Here is a 15640-nt window from a genome sequence, read left to right as displayed (position 1 = left end):
AAGGAGGGAGTTATTTTCCCCCACACCATTTGTTTGAATAATAAACCACTTGAGCAAAAAATATGACACATGGGAGTTATGATTTTTTTTTTCCCCCTGGAGGAGATTAGGTTAAGCTTGCCTTTTTTCCAGAGGTACACAGTTCATCAGCAAGCAGTTCAAGGAGGAAAAATGTGTTTTCATATTGGGTAAGAGTGCACACAGTGCTTGCCTTGCTCTCAAAATGGATGAGTCTGCAGCAAGCTGCAGGACTGACAGCTTTATTTTCATCTGCCTGCCTTGATAGAGCATATCAGGAAACATTTTTTCAGATCCACACTTGAGGATTTGAACATTCCTACTGAGACCACTTTAATCTCATTTGACTCTATAGAAAAAAATAAAAAAGGCCACTCATATATGCATTTAGTTATATCAGATAAAACCTTTTTTGCTGCAGTTTGGTGGTTTTTTCCCCTCCCCTTTTTTGGGAGCTGCTTTTTCTCCCCCTCAGACTTTCACAGCCTTCCAATTGCAAGGTTTGTGGCACTTGCCAAGGGTGAGGGAATCTAATTTGCTAATTCAATCATCATTTGCAAACTAATGACTGTGAGCATGGATAAAACCAACATTAAAATATCTAAAAGAGCAGCCATGGTGGGGAATACATTCTCAGAGTAAACAAAACCACCTTGCAACTGAAGCATTTACAGCCTGAGCATATTTCTGCTCCAGGAATTCAGTCTCTTCCTGGACAGCAGCTCCATTCTTAATGAAATTAGCAGTAATAAAACCAGAAATCAAAACCTTCTCCACAGCTGGGCTTCTCCAAGAACTCCAGCTGGACTGACTTTTGGGTTAAGGCAGCACAACAGGAAGAGAAATAAACCCCCTGCTTCTCAATCAGTGCTTCAGAGTCACCCAAGAAATGACATTTCTCAGTGCTTCTCTTTAAAATTCCTCAAGCTCTCTAAATTCCAGCTCAGAGTAAAGCACATATGTATGAAAATAAACAAAAAACCCAGTGTGAACCATCAGCAACATTCAGTTCTCTCTGTTGACATTGCTTTAGGCCAGATCTGTAGTTGATAATCAGCAAAAATTCATTTTCCTGAAGCCTACCTGGAAATTCTACCTTTACCCACCTGTAAAATCTGCCTGAGCTGGCAGAAAGGATCCTCACTTTGAAAAAGGAATGTACAAATACCCCAGGGCGCACACCCCTGCCATTCAGGTGTTACAAATGACCCCTAATCTCAGTGAGTCCAAATTAGATTATTGTGCCAGAGTTTCTCCAGTGGAGAAGAGAGCCCTCAGGCCATCACAGATGCAATAATAAATTAATTTATTTGAGAAAACAGCCTGAAAGTGGGGATATTTTTTTTTTTTTGGACAATCAGGAAAATGTGTCTTCTCAGCTGCTCTTGGATAATAGATGAGACATGTTATTTATCAGCAGGCCTCCAGTGATATTTAGGATGGATTAGCAGCTATTCCTTTGCTGCCATGCTGTAGTACATGTTCTACTGCATGCTTTTCTCTTCATGGATTTCACTTTATCCCAGCCCAGGGGCTCCTTGGGATCCATGAATTCCACTTCCATCAGCACCTCAGGACTGCCCAGACAACCTTTCCAGGCAGGAGTGGATTTCCAGGTAAATCCATGGAGCAGATCTTAGAAAAACATGTATTTTCACCCTGGAACAAATTAGGGAGGCATTTGATCTTGAATGATGCCTGTGAGTTCTCTCAGCAGCAGCAATTCCTTCCTGCCAGGGTGTTAGAGCAGCTTTCAGAGGGCAAAAATCAATGGAGGAACATTTGTCTGTTTTACAGCAAAGGCAGAAAAAAAGAAAGGTGAAATGGCCACCACCATCTGACAGGAGCTGATTGAACTGGAATGGGAACCTGGTCCAACATTCAAATATCTGAAACAGCAGCTGTAGTGGGCAATACATTCTCAGAGTAAACAAAACCACCTTGCAACTGAAGCATTTAGACCCTGAGCATATTTCTGGGGTCTATTTCTGCTTCAGGAATTCAGTCTCTGGCTCTAGAGCACAAAGTTTTCCACATTTCCACAAATTTTTCCTCACCCAAGAGGCTCTGGAGGATCAGGTGGCTGCAATCACCTCCAAGAGCAGCCTCTTCCCACCCAGAGCTGCTGTGGAGGGGAACATCCAAGTTTCCAAAGGTCACCATGAACTTCAAAAGAGCAGCTGACACAATGCCTGTCTTCCCCTCTCAAAATCAGAGTGCAAATGAGTCCCAAAGGACTCATCTCACCAGTCCCCACCTTTTGGAATGAGCACCTCAGCAGCAATTGGGTATCCAGATCCCTGGGGAGATTTTAGCATCTGAACCCTGACTGTCTGTGCCATAAACAACTTCCCTCTTCACCTGTGGGGTTTGATCCAAAGAGGGGCAGGCTGGAAATAAGCTAAAAATCAAAGCAGTGCATGGAAAAGCTTTGCAGAGAATAAACCTGGAAGGCCCTTGCTATTCCCAGCTCCAATACAGGTTTCAAATGCTAAGCAAAAAGAGCCTCCATTTATTACCAACCACTATTTCTGCTTTTCTACATTTTATTGTACATATTGGATTGAAAATACTTCAGGGCAGACTGAAAGCAGGATAAAATTCTTCCCAGAGAAGCCCCAGAGTGCTGGTGGGCAGATCCCACAGAATCAGCACCAAGCAGAGCATTCCAGCAGCCAGGCAGTTAAAAAGGCTCAGAAAATGCCAGCTCAGCTGCCACACACAGCCCTGTTGAACAAGCTCATCAAATTACCCACTGGAGCATTTCCAGTGACTTGCTGAGCTGGGGGATTTGCTTGGCTACGCTGCCACAGGGAATTTCAGCCCCATTTGTATTTCCACAGCCTGTGGGATCTTTTGGCCAAGGGGATTTCAGCCCCATTGGTGCACCCACAGCCTGTGGGATCTGTTGGCCCAGGGAATTTCAGCCCCATTTGTGGATCTGTTGCCAGAGTGAATTTCAGCCCCATTTGTATTTCCACAGCCTGTGGGATCTGTGGGCCCAGTGAATTTCAGCCCCATTTGTGTGACCACAGCCTGTGGGCCCAGTGAATTTCAGCCCCATTTGTGGATCTGAGGGCCCAGTGAATTTCAGCCCCATTTGTGGATCTGTTGGCCAAGGGAATTTCAGCCCCATTTGTATTTCCACGGCTTGTGGGATCTGTCGGCACAGGGAATTTCAGCCCCATTTGTGGATCTGTTGTCACAGTGATTTTCAGCCCCATTTGTGGATCTGTTTCCACAGGGAATTTCAGCCCCATTTGTATTTCCACAGCCTGTGGGATCTGTGGGCTCAGTGAATTTCAGCCCCATTTGTGGATCTGTTGCCACAGGGAATTTCAGCCCCATTTGTGTGACCACAGCCTGTGGGCCCAGTGAATTTCAGCCCCATTTATGAGTCACAGCCTGTGGGATCTGTGGGCCCAGAGAATTTCAGCCCCATTTGTGGATCTGTTGCAGGGAATTTCAGCCCCATTTGTATTTCCACAGCCTGTGGGATCTTTTGGCCCATGGGATTTCAGCCCCATTTGTGGATCTGTTGGCCAAGGGAATTTCAGCCCCATTTCTATGACCACAGCCTGTGGGATCTGTGGGCCCAGAGAATTTCAGCCCCATTTATATTTCCACTGCCTGTGTGATCTGAGGGCCCAGAGAATTTCTGCCCCATTTGTGGGATGTGTTTGCCCAGGGAATTTCAACCCCATTTGTGTGACCACAGCCTGTGGGATCTGTGGGCCCAGAGAATTTCAGCCCCATTTGTATTTCCACAGCCTGTGGGATCTGTGGGCCCAGGGAATTTCAGCCCCATTTGTACTTCCACAGCCTGTGGGATCTGTGGGCCCAGGGAATTTCAGCCCCATTTGTATTTCCACAGCCTGTGGGCCCAGTGAATTTCAGCCCCATTTATGGGTCACAGCCTGTGGGACCAGGGAACTTCAGCCCCATTTGTGGATCTGTTGCAGGGAATTTCAGCCCCGTTTGTATTTCCACAGCCTGTGGGATGTGTTGGCACAGGGAATTTCAGCCTCATTTGTGCACCCACAGCCTGTGGGATGTGTTGGCCCAGGGAATTTCAGCCCCATCTGCATGGCCACAGCCTGTGGGATCTGCTCCCTCCATGGATATTGGCCAGTTCATCATCACAGGGCTGTGGTGTGCAATAATTCAGTGCAGGGATGGGGGACCCAGCTGGAAAATGCCAGAGCAGTGCAGGGATATGCTGAGGCAAGGGAAGGGAACCTGCCCAACCTGCAGGGAGCAGGAGAGACCAAGCTTTGCCCAGGGAGATGCTGCTGAGGACATCACTGCTCCTTCCTCACCTTTCCAGCTGCCCTGCCTCTGAGAAGTGGCTGCCACAGCAGAAAGGGGGAAGGAGAGGGGACTCTCTAAAATAACCACCCCTCTAATCTCAGGAGTGTGGTTATGGACCACTCTTTAATCTAAAAGGTCCATCCTGTGCTCTCTTTCTCAGGCCTCAAGTATCTGAAATGTCTCTGAATTACCCTTCTCCTAAGGGCAGACTGCTTTTCCAAGAAGCTTTCCAATCAAGAAAGAGATATATTAATATTTTTCTTTATTTTATATTAATATTTTTCTTTATTTTTCTTCTCCCTTCTGGCCCTTTTGCCATGCAGAAATGGCACATTTTTGCATGCCAGGCTCTGACATGCTTACTGAAAAGCACCTCCCAGAGGACTGAAAATTAAGATGACCACCACACTGTATCACTGATCTCAGCTACCAAAATACAATGTTTGGGGGGCTAAAGCCCTTCAAACCCCCAAAATCCCAGCCAGTTCTTACTCACAAACAGACCTGCTTGCTGTCTATTGAAAATGTAGCTCCTGGGTTGGTTTGACTGTGCTTCACAAGCCTGACAAGTGTTCCACACATTTTGTGCCACTTCTTAAATGTCTCCATCCACTTGCTGATGGGACCAATTTGTTTGCCCAGACCCAGAAGTGGGAATTCTTTGCTGCCATCTGATAAAGCAGCAGACAGCTCCAGCTCAAAACCTTTTTTGATTTCAGTATGAAACTAAACAAGTGAAAAAAACAAGCAAAATTTCTTTTTCCAAATGGGCTTTATATTTAACTTTCAATTATATTAACTGTGCCATAAAAGTGGATGCACTACTGTAATTATACACTCAAAAAAGGCTGCTTAAAATCTGAAATGATTGCACTGTTTCATTGCCTGGCTGCTTTAGAATATTTCCTTTTCCAAACATCTCCTACCCTCAGTCCAAGGGAAATGTTAAAGGTGACAGGATCACTCTGAGCCCTGAATTTTCCTCAGAAATTTGCACTTTCAGGTTCTACAAAGCCAAGAGGAGCTTAATTGCCTGCAACTGCAATTCCAGCCACTGCAAATCATATACAGCTCTCCCATGAAAGCATTAAAGAGCTAAGACTTAATTAGCATCCCTGATTAAATAGCAATTCATACAGCCATTATATCTTCCAGTGCTCTGGAAAAGCAGAGAAGGGAAAAAAACAAAACCACACTCACTCATCATCTCAATGAAAAAATTCACCTCTACCCACTTTCTCCAAACTTCATCCTGGGAAATGTTCATTATTTACCATGCAAAGGGCACTGCCAGGCACACTTTGAAGGCTCCCAGGCAGAGTTTTCGTCAGCAAACTCCACCTGTGTGAGAGGTCAGAGAGCCCCTGTGCCAGCCTGGAAAAGGCAGGGGCAAGCCCAAGGGCAGCTCAGGAAGAGCAGCATGAGAAGGCTCCCCCAGCCAGTCGTGTTCCTGGGGAGGGAAGGGGCTCTCAGCACAGAAACCCCCAGTGCTGAGGGAAGTCTCCAGAACAGGCTTTGCTCAAACTCAGCTCTGTCACCACGTTTCTCTTCGCAGAGAAAAAGCAAGGCACAATTCTTCCCAAGAAATTTCTGGGATTCACATTCTCTGAAGCTCAGAGAAAGGAAAAACAATTCTTATCTCACTTACTGCTCCTGTGTTGCTCACAAGCAGAATGCATTGTGGAAGATTGTTTGCCTGAAAGGAATTAATAATTAGATTCTGGTGTGAGTGTTGTGATTCATTGGCCAATTGAATCCATCTAAGCCAAGGTGTCACTTCCCAAGAATATATTCCTGGCATTCACATTCTCTGAAGCTCAGAGAAAGGAAAAACCATTCTTGTCTCATTTATTGCTCCTGTGTTGTTCACAAGTGGAATGCATTGTGCAAGATTCTTTACCTGAAGAGAAATGGTAATTGGATTCTAGTGTGTGTTTTGATTCACTGACCAATTAAATCCAGGTGTGTGTGTGTGTGTGTGTGTGTGTCAGGGCTGTTGGCTGACAGTCACAAGATTCTGGGCAGTCAAGTGTTTGGCAGATTCAGTGTAGATGTAATGTAACATAGTATAGAATAATATAGTATAATAAAGGAATTAATTAGCCTTCTGATAAGATGGAGTCCTCCTCATCATTGCTTCTGGATGTTGGGCAAAAATATTTCATATACTGCTCCTCTTCTGCCCTGCTTGCATATCACCATTTCAAGCACAGCATGGGAGAGAGGATCAGCTCCTTCCTGGCACAGCTGGGATGGCAGTGCTTCACCCCCCTTGCTCTTGGGAAGTGATGGAAAAAGGGGAGCAGGAGCAATATTGGGAGGCAGAGGCACATCCAGGGACACCCTCTTTGTGTTGGGATAGCACAGCCAGGGGTGGCTCTATGCTGGACTAAGATCTCGTGTTTTGAGGTGGAGGAAATCCCTTGGATCAGGAATTTCCAGGCCTGAATATAATTATTCCCCACTTAGTTCTGCCCAAAAGGTGCTGCCTTGTCCCTGTTTCTTGCTGGATTTGGGAAGATGTCCAGACAAAGAGGAGCAGCATCTGTTGCAGTTTTTACCAAGTGGATCATGCAGCACCAATAATTCCTGCTCCCCTGGCTGTGCCATCCAGCCTGGAAGGATTGTTTCAGCCCCTTGTGAATCTCATAAACCAAGCAGCAAAAATGTACAAGAAGCAGTGATGGGACAACAGCAACAAAGAAGTAAGGAAAGGGAGCAAAAGTAAATCTGCACCACATGTGCAATTACCATCACAAAACAACATTTTACCAGGACAGGTGCAGGATTAACAGCACTGCTCCTCTACTACAGCAGCCTCTCAGTTTGCACATCAGGAAATGATCACAAAATCATGGATGATTTGTGGCTTTTAATGACAAGGCACAGGGTCAAGAACTGATTTGGGCTCCTACCACACTGCTCCAGGGGAGCACATTGAGATTTTTGGTAGCTTGGTAGACAAATGGAGAATTGCACTGCAGCAATATTCCTTCCCTCAGCCAAACTGGAAATCTTGGCTACATGAAAGAAGTCTGTGATGAGGATAAATAAACTGTCACAAGACAAGACTCCAATAAATTAGCCAGACAGACAGAACAAAGACAAATGGGATATAAGAGGAGAGGGAGTTGCTGTATTTAGTGTCTGAAATGTCATTTGGATGCTGCTCACTGCTAATGTGCCTCCTGGGCCTTGCAGAGTCCTTCTCCATTGGCCTTCAGAGAGCCAGAGGTCAAATTTACATAGAATAATCTGAATACTTGCTCAGATTTGAACATTCCCTGCTTCCTGCTGAAAACATTCTCCAGTAACTTGCTGGAACAAATGTGTTCTCACAGAGCTGAGCAGTCCCTCAATGCACCCCACACTCCTGTGCCTCCTCTGGCATTCCCCATTTCTGCCTCCAGTCCCATCCCACCCTATTCCCTTTCCAGAGCTCTTGGAGCAGTGCTTTTCCCCTCCTTTTTTCCATCACTCCCAAATCTCACCCAGCTCTCTGATGCCAATACCCGAGGCACCGTTTGCCCCCTGATGCTGCACAGCCCAGTTCACCCATGGCTCTCGTATCCACAGCTCAGCCACTGGCTCCTGCTGAGGGAACAGCCAGGATTTTTGGATTTGCACAGCCCCAAAGAACTCAAGGCCATCCCTGAACACACAAAGCATCTCAGAGATGAGTGTGGAGCAGTTTCAGCTGTTTGCACTGTAATACATGACTGCTCAGTTGAGGAAAAGCTTGGAACAACATATGGTCCCAATTACCTCTGTCCTCCTGCACCAATACTTGTCTTTTCCAGATACAATTTATCTGTGCTGCTTGGCAGCTCAGCTGGCTCCCCTTCTTCTCCTGAGGAACACAACCACATGCAGATCTATTTATACACCAGGCAAATGATTTCTGCAGCCATATTTGCCCAATAAAACCAGCCTCATGTCCCATCCAAAAGGTGAGAATCATGATCTGTGACTGTGAAAGATGCCTTGGCACTTTCTGGAAAGTAAATCCACAGTCCTGGCACAGTGTCAGCTTTGTAATTGCATTCTGTGGACCTGTGGTATCTCTTTCCTAACAAATAGCTGATGAATTCCACCTCAGAAGTGACTGGGAGTCAGTCCCAGGTTCCAGGAAGCTGTTAAGTCAAAGAACAAACTTCATAATGAGCAACACAATTTTAAGCCTTATTTTTTTTTTTTTTCTCATGGATCTGTCCTTACAGGTATTTTTTATGCTCTTTTTCAGCTCCCACAATCCACTCACAATAGCTGGGCTCAATAGGACTCACAGGAGGAAATCTCTTCCTCATTTTGTGTTTGAAATGCTGGTCAGAACCCCAGGGGAATACAAATGGCACAAAACCTCATTTCCCTCACTCCCTACAGCAGCAGCTTGGGAGGGTTCAGTTACTCCCCATTTAAAACTTTCCAAGCCTTGGCTGAAGGGAGAGTCCCACAGCCACACGGGTGACAGTGCCAAATACTGACAAACAGATCTGAAAGGGAGTAAAATGTGTTTTGGAATAATGAATTCAGGTTTATTTCCCCTTGCACTGGTTTTATAAGGTGCATTGTTGTATTTAGGAGCAAAAGTAAACCAAAATAATTTGATTTGCAAAAAGCCAATTGCAAACCAGCTTTTTCTAGGTAAGAAAAAAATCCCTCCACACATGAAAACTGCTACAGAAATCCCCACAAATGCCAAATGTCTTTCTATCCAATGCCTTAGGGTTCATTTAATTCATACAATTTGAAAATGGGCACAACATGCTATCACTTAAAAAACCAAATACCCAAGCCCAGCATTATTATGAGGCACCATATTTATTGCACACCAATGGAACATTATCAACAGCTTATCAACATCCACAAAAAGCCCCAAAGGTGGGAATTTTGTAGCCCAGCTCTGCAAGCTGAGGCAGAATGAAAGAGAAGAGGTGTTTGGAGCATCTCCCATTCTCTGTTTTGGAATCATGAATTCAGGTTTGTTTCCCCTTGCACTGGTTTTATAAGGTGCATTGTTGCATTTAGAAGCAAAAGTAAACAAAAAAAATTGATTTGCAAAAAGCCAATTGCAAACCAGCTTTTTCTAGGTAAGAAAAAAATCCCTCCACACATGAAAACTGCTACAGAAATCCCCACAAATGCCAAATGTCTTTCTATCCAATGACTTAGGGTTCATTTAATTCATACAATTTGAAAATGAGCACAACATGCCATCACTTAAAAAACCCAGAAACCCAAGCCCGGCATTATTATGAGGCACCATATTTATTGCACACCAATGGAACATTATCAACAGCTTATCAACATCCACAAAAAGCCCCAAAGGTGGGAATTTGTAGCCCAGCTCTGCAAGCTGAGGCAGAATGTGGAAGAGAAGAGGTGTTTGGAGCATCTCCCATTCTGTCACCACCCCCCAGGCTGCACACTTGTCACAGTGCCATGTGCTGCCAGGTACCCAGCAATTTGTTGCAAAGCAGAGAGCTGGATGCTCAGTAACCCTCCTGAACTAATTTTTCTCACTCTCTGGAAACAATTTTCTAGGCCATCTATCTGGGAATGTCACCTTCCTAATGGGAAGAAATAACTGCTGCCTCCTCAAGCTCCTGGAGAACACAGCTGAGCTTTACTTTTCTTTTTATTAACAATCTACAGCAGTGATGGCACAGGAAAAAATGTATTTTATTCCAACTTTAATCAACACTTGATGAGAATTACATGCTTTCCCTCTTTAAATGTAGCTCTGTGGCCTTTTTTTTTTCTTTATACTGAAACTGATAAATTTTGCTTTAAACTGGTAAGATTGATGCTTGAAATTAAGTTTAACACAGCTGAATAGCAGGAGGAAAACTTTGAGCCATGCTTCCATGAGAAACCTGCCAGGGAGGAGATGGTTCCATTATTGGAAATGTCTTTTTATTTGCCTCACTACAAATGCTTCCATTAAAAAAAGCAAAACATAAAAAAAGCTGAGATGTTCCCAACTGGTTGAAGGTTTCACAGCACCTGGGAGAACCCCAGTGAGCATTGAACTCTTCTAGTCCAGTGACTGGGAACATTGAGAGAAATACTCAAAATATGATCTTACTTCAATGAATTTTTAAAATAAAACTGAAAAGATCATATTTTTGAAAAAAAATGCTGAGCCTAATGCAAGACCAGTGAGCAGCACTGCCCTGCTCCTCATGCACAGCTCCTGGAGGAGAGATACAGGAATGGGGAGGAGAGAAGGAAATTCCCTTCCACTCCCTCCACTATCCCCAGCTCTTGGCTGGGAAGAGAAGGAAGAAGTAGGGAGCAGGCAGAATATTAGATATATCCCTTACCTGCCACAGAGATTCCCAAGGCAGCTCCTCATTCACAAGAGACCAAACCACCTCTCTGCCCCATCAACAACGAGTTTCCAGAACCCTGCCCTGACTCCTTTTCCAAATGATTTTTCTAGACAGTTCCCCAGGGGCTCATCCACCTCCCAAACAGAGGTAAAGCTGTTTCCCCACAGCAGCACCAGGCTCTGGAAGGTTCCCTGCCCCTTTTATCCCAGGATTTCAAGCTGGGAACACTGTGCTCTCACAGAGCTGCCTCCTTTCTAAAGGAGCTGGAAGTGTTCCTCAGGCTCTGGTCCCGGGAGTGCATTCACCCCTCGGTGCTGGGAGCCCGTCCCTCTCCCCTCAGGAGGTGTGAAAAATGAGTATTTATGATTGGTTTTTTGCAAATATTAAAATGAATATTATATGTGTTGTGTTAGAAAGTTATGCCATTATAATTTTAAGTAGTGTGTTAAATATAGTTTTAGGTTATAACATAATGTTAAACATAATGTTAAAATAGCAACTATGCTGTGTAAGATACTTTCTTTAAAAGAGAGGACTTGCACCAGATAGCAGCCACCCAAATCTTTCAGAGAAAGAGAATTTATTGCTCCATTATCAGGAGAAATGAACTTCTTCCTGCCTCCATCAGCCCTGAAGACACTGTCAGGATTCAGAGGAAGAAGCTGACACTGCCCAGACAGAATCCTGTGTTTGAATGGAATTTATGCATCATGGATGAGGTGTATGAATATGCAACAGGTTATTAAGGTTTTTAAGGGTTAATCCTCTGTTAACGTGGGTCCTTTTTCAGGCTTATTTTGCCCAGAAAAAGGTACCTGGATATCCATAACTCTTTGTTTCTATTGTCTCATATTGTCCTAATCCAAATTGTCCAAATTATTATTACTCCAATTGCATTACTATTTTTATAACCATTTTATTACTATCAGACTTTTAAAATTCCAAAAACAAGCGATTGGTGTTTTTCAGAGGAGGGAAGTTCTGAAGGACTGGAAGCCAAATGCTGCTGCCATTGCTGGGGCCCTCAGAGGCCCCAGAAGCAGAAGCTCTTTTTGGGAATGCCCATTAACCTGGGGAAGGGAAGTGTTCAAAAGGCTGAGGACTGTCCCAAAATGTGAAAAACGCCAATCACTTGTTTTTAAAATTTAAAAAGTTTGAGAGTAATAAAATGGTTATAAAAATAGTAATATAATTAGAGTAATAAAAATTTGGACAATTGGGATTTAGGACAATAAAAAACAATAAAAACAAGGAATTATGGACAGTTCAGGTACCTTTTTCTGAGCAAAATAAGCCTGAAAAAAGAGCCATGTTAACAGAGGATTAACCCTTAAAAACAATAACCTGTTGCATATTCATACACCTCATACATGATGCATAAATTCCATTCAAACACAGGATTCTGTCTGGGCAGTGTCAGCTTCTTCCTCTCAATCCTGACAGTGTCTTCAGGGCTGAGTGAGGCAGGAAGAAGTTCATTTCTCCTGATAATGGAGCAATAAATTCTCTTTCTCTGAAAGATTTGGGTGTCCTGTGGCTGCTATCTCACTGCAAGTCCTCTCTTTAACAAAAATATCTTACATAGCATAGTTGCTATTTTAACATTCTGTTATAACCTAAAACTATATTTACCACACTACTTAAGAAAATTATAATGGCATAACTTTGTAACACAACACATATAATATTCATTTTAATATTTGCAAAAAGCCAATCATAAAATGCACATTTTTCACACAAAACAAGTCCTGACCTAAATAATGGATGGGTTTTGTCTGCTGAGGCGTGAGCAGATACTACTCCTCTGCTTTAAGTGAGCAGGCCCAGCGCCAAAGCTATCAATGGAATTATATCTGCTTATGCTGCTGGGAAGTTCTGCTCTTTGCACAGCACTCACTGAGGTGTAAAATGAGGACTTAATGTTACTTGCTTGGACTCATTTCAAAAGCAATTGCTGCACCTGTTCATACCAAGGCACAAAGTTCTTTTATTTTATTGCCAGAGCCCAACACCGCAAAACCTGGATTGAAATAATAACACTGTCTTTTGTATTAATCCACATTTCTTTATTCCTTACTAATAACCTCCTTTCCAAAATGCATTTTGCCCCAAGAAATCAAAATAAAAATCTGTTTCTGCCTATTAGACAATAAGCAATTCCTTGGCTCTCCAGAAGAGCAGAAATCTTTCTGTATTGCACAATATTGAGTTGCAACAACACACCCCAGCTCCTCTGGAGCTTCATCTTCCAGGTATTAACCAGGCAAATGGGACTCCTCAAGAATAATGCACATTATAGTTAATTCCAGACTCTCTGAGCTCAATAAAATAACAAAACAAGTCGGATTTCTCCACAGAAAAATCTCAGTTCTTATCTGCACGGCACAGATTGAGCGAAGAGTTCTCCCCAGTGATTGAGTCTAAAGCAGCAATGGAGCTGCTCCAAATACCCTGCCAGACTGCAGGGATTGTGCACACGGGGGCCTTGGCTCTGGAAAGCTGTGAAGATCCTCAGCCTCCACTGGGAGCCCGTGTCGCTTTGAAGGAAAATGGAATTTCACTAAAGGGAGAGGATTTTAACCTAAACAAACAAACAGCACACCACGGTATAAAGTTATTACAGTAAGGAGAGAAATCTTCATTGCCCTGTAGCTACAAACATTTGTGTGCCTGGAGGGAACAGAGAAAGTGAGGGATGTGCAGAATTTATTGATTTATTGCCATTTGCCTGTGAGCCAGTGAAATGCAGCCAAACAGCCAAACCCACAGGCTCCTGTATGAACCTGGTGACCTCCAGAGGCTCTTCCCAAATTTTCTATGAGGTGCACCCTGAATTTTGGAGATGTCCATCACCTCTAATGGTGGCCCAGAGATCCTGGGAGAAGCCAGGCCCATGGAGGCAGCTGCTGTGGATGAAGCTTTCCATAAATCCTCCAACCTTTTAAAATATATCCATTTATTTATTTATAGAGCAAATAGGCTCCAAATACTGTTTCTTCCTGGTGTAAACATTGGCTGAAGTGCCTCCCACCAGGAGAGGCTGCATTCAGATATCCCCAATTTTGCCCTCCCATCATTCCCATCTTCAAACCAGGGCCTTTATATTTGGTTATCAACACAAGTATCAAACTCTCCCAATAATCCTGAGGGGATAGCAACACTCAGGGCAAAGCTGGCACGTTGCTGAAGAGGGCAAAACCTTGTCACCCTTCAGCAGGGCCAATGGTATTTGCAGATTTTCATAGTGCTCTGTTTCTTCAGGTTTGTTCAGGATAAGAGAACTTGTGCAAAATTCACAGCAATTCACTGCCTGCCTCAATGAGGAAGCTGAGGAAAGTTGGGTTCTCTTGAGCTGTGGAAGCACTGGTGGATATCAAGTGATAAAATTAGATAGAGAGAAAAAAACAACTCTGGGAGCATTATTGTTTTAAAACATTACATGGGTAATATCACATAGCAAATATTTAGATGTAATTCAGAATGTGTTGATCAACAATCACCATTGGATTATATTAAAGAGTGGGGCTGAATGTTTCAGAAGTACACACATGTGAATTTCAGTGGGATTGAGGTGTCTGTCTTCCTTAGACTCCTCAGAAAAATTAAAAAAACCCTATGCTGACTGATTAATGCCTAGTTTGGGTCAGAAATACCAGGTTTAATTAAGTTTTGGTCTAATGGTCAGCTCAGACTAGGGAGGGAAAGATGTGAATGGGGGCAGGAGAGGGGTTACAGCTGCCAAACACATCCACAAATGGCACCACCACTTGTGGATGTGTTTGGCACCATTTTTAAGACCCACGGCACCAGAGCTGGGAGCCTTTTATTAGCCAAGAAATTCCCATTTCTGGGAGTGCTCCCCACAAGACAGCAGTGCACCTTGTGTAACTCAGCTGCTGAGCACAAACCCTGTGTGTGCCTCTCCCAGCATCCCATCTTTGTTATGCACCACATCCCCCGGTGCTTTCAGCAGCTCTCTGTAGGGCTCATCACAGGAGATGACAAAGTGTCAGCTCCCAGCTCCCCCTGAAGACCTCCCCTCGCTGGGAAGGTGCCAATCCGAGATGCCACAAGCCCAGGCACGCTCGTGTTCTATCACATGTCAGGAGAGCCAGAAACAACAGCCTGGAGGGTGCCTTTCCCCCCTCCTCTCCTGTAAACAAAGGAACTCTTTGTTGCTGGAGTATCAGAGCTACAGGAAAGCTGTGAGTCCTGACTGCTACACAGAGAACTCCTGCTCCTGCTAAGCACAGCTCCTACAAACAAACCCTGCTGCTGCTGCTGCTGGAGGCATTGATGTGCAAGGCACTTCAGGCACCCTCACACACAGCTCGTCCTGGGTATTTCAGAGTGATTCCAGTGATGGGACTTCACTCTGCTTTTAAGGAAGATGCCACCATTACACAAACAAAATACAGAGCCTTGGTTTAAATTGGGTGGAGGTTATTTTAATTTCAATATATTTTAATTTCAATATATATATTTCAATAATATTTTAATTAATGCTTAATTAAATTTAATTAATTTAATAAAATTAAATAAAAAATATTATTTCTTTATTATACTTAATAAATATATTCTACTATAATTTATTTATTATAAATTATTTAGCAATAATTTAATAACATTTAATTTAAATGTTCCAGAACTGGAAGCATTTTGTGGAAGCAGTGGTGACATTAAGTAGCTGGGACTGAATTAAAACTGTAAGGAGAATAAATGGAAGCAACATTCTTTTGTGATTCCCATCCTCCAGAGAGAACAATGACCAATTCAGCCTTCCTGGGGAAAAATAAGGACCTTCCCACACAAAAAGTCACAGCTGCCACCCAGTCCACATTTTATGCTCCCCATCACCATCTAAAAGCACAGAACTGCATTGTCCACTGCTGGAAGGGTATCCAGGCCAGTGGAGCTATGGCTTTCTGCAAAGACCCCGTTTCTCTCTCTTCCAGCTGCCCAAATTCCACTCCAAG

General features: G+C 43.7%; 1 protein-coding gene across 2 annotated transcripts in view; it reads right to left on the bottom strand.

The window, feature by feature from the left end:
• SLC6A1 (solute carrier family 6 member 1) overlaps nucleotides 1–15640 on the bottom strand; it is a 73170-nt gene that overhangs the window by 41466 nt on the left and 16064 nt on the right. The window contains exon 1 of one of the 2 annotated variants that reach the window (XM_071440036.1): nucleotides 10656–10854. The exons of the other annotated variant lie outside the window; for it this stretch is intronic. The gene's annotated coding sequence lies outside the window, so the exon portion shown is untranslated. Of the gene's footprint in view, nucleotides 1–10655; nucleotides 10855–15640 lie in introns of those variants that run through there. 2 annotated transcript variants of the gene reach the window in all.

This window comes from Agelaius tricolor, unplaced genomic scaffold (genome assembly GCF_023055355.1).
Source record: "Agelaius tricolor isolate 1412-34295 unplaced genomic scaffold, bAgeTri1.0.p SCAF_14, whole genome shotgun sequence".
NCBI classification, from domain to species: domain Eukaryota; kingdom Metazoa; phylum Chordata; class Aves; order Passeriformes; family Icteridae; genus Agelaius; species Agelaius tricolor.
The sequence above is the reverse complement of the archived record's forward strand: the minus strand, read 5'-3'. Positions and strand labels throughout refer to the sequence as shown.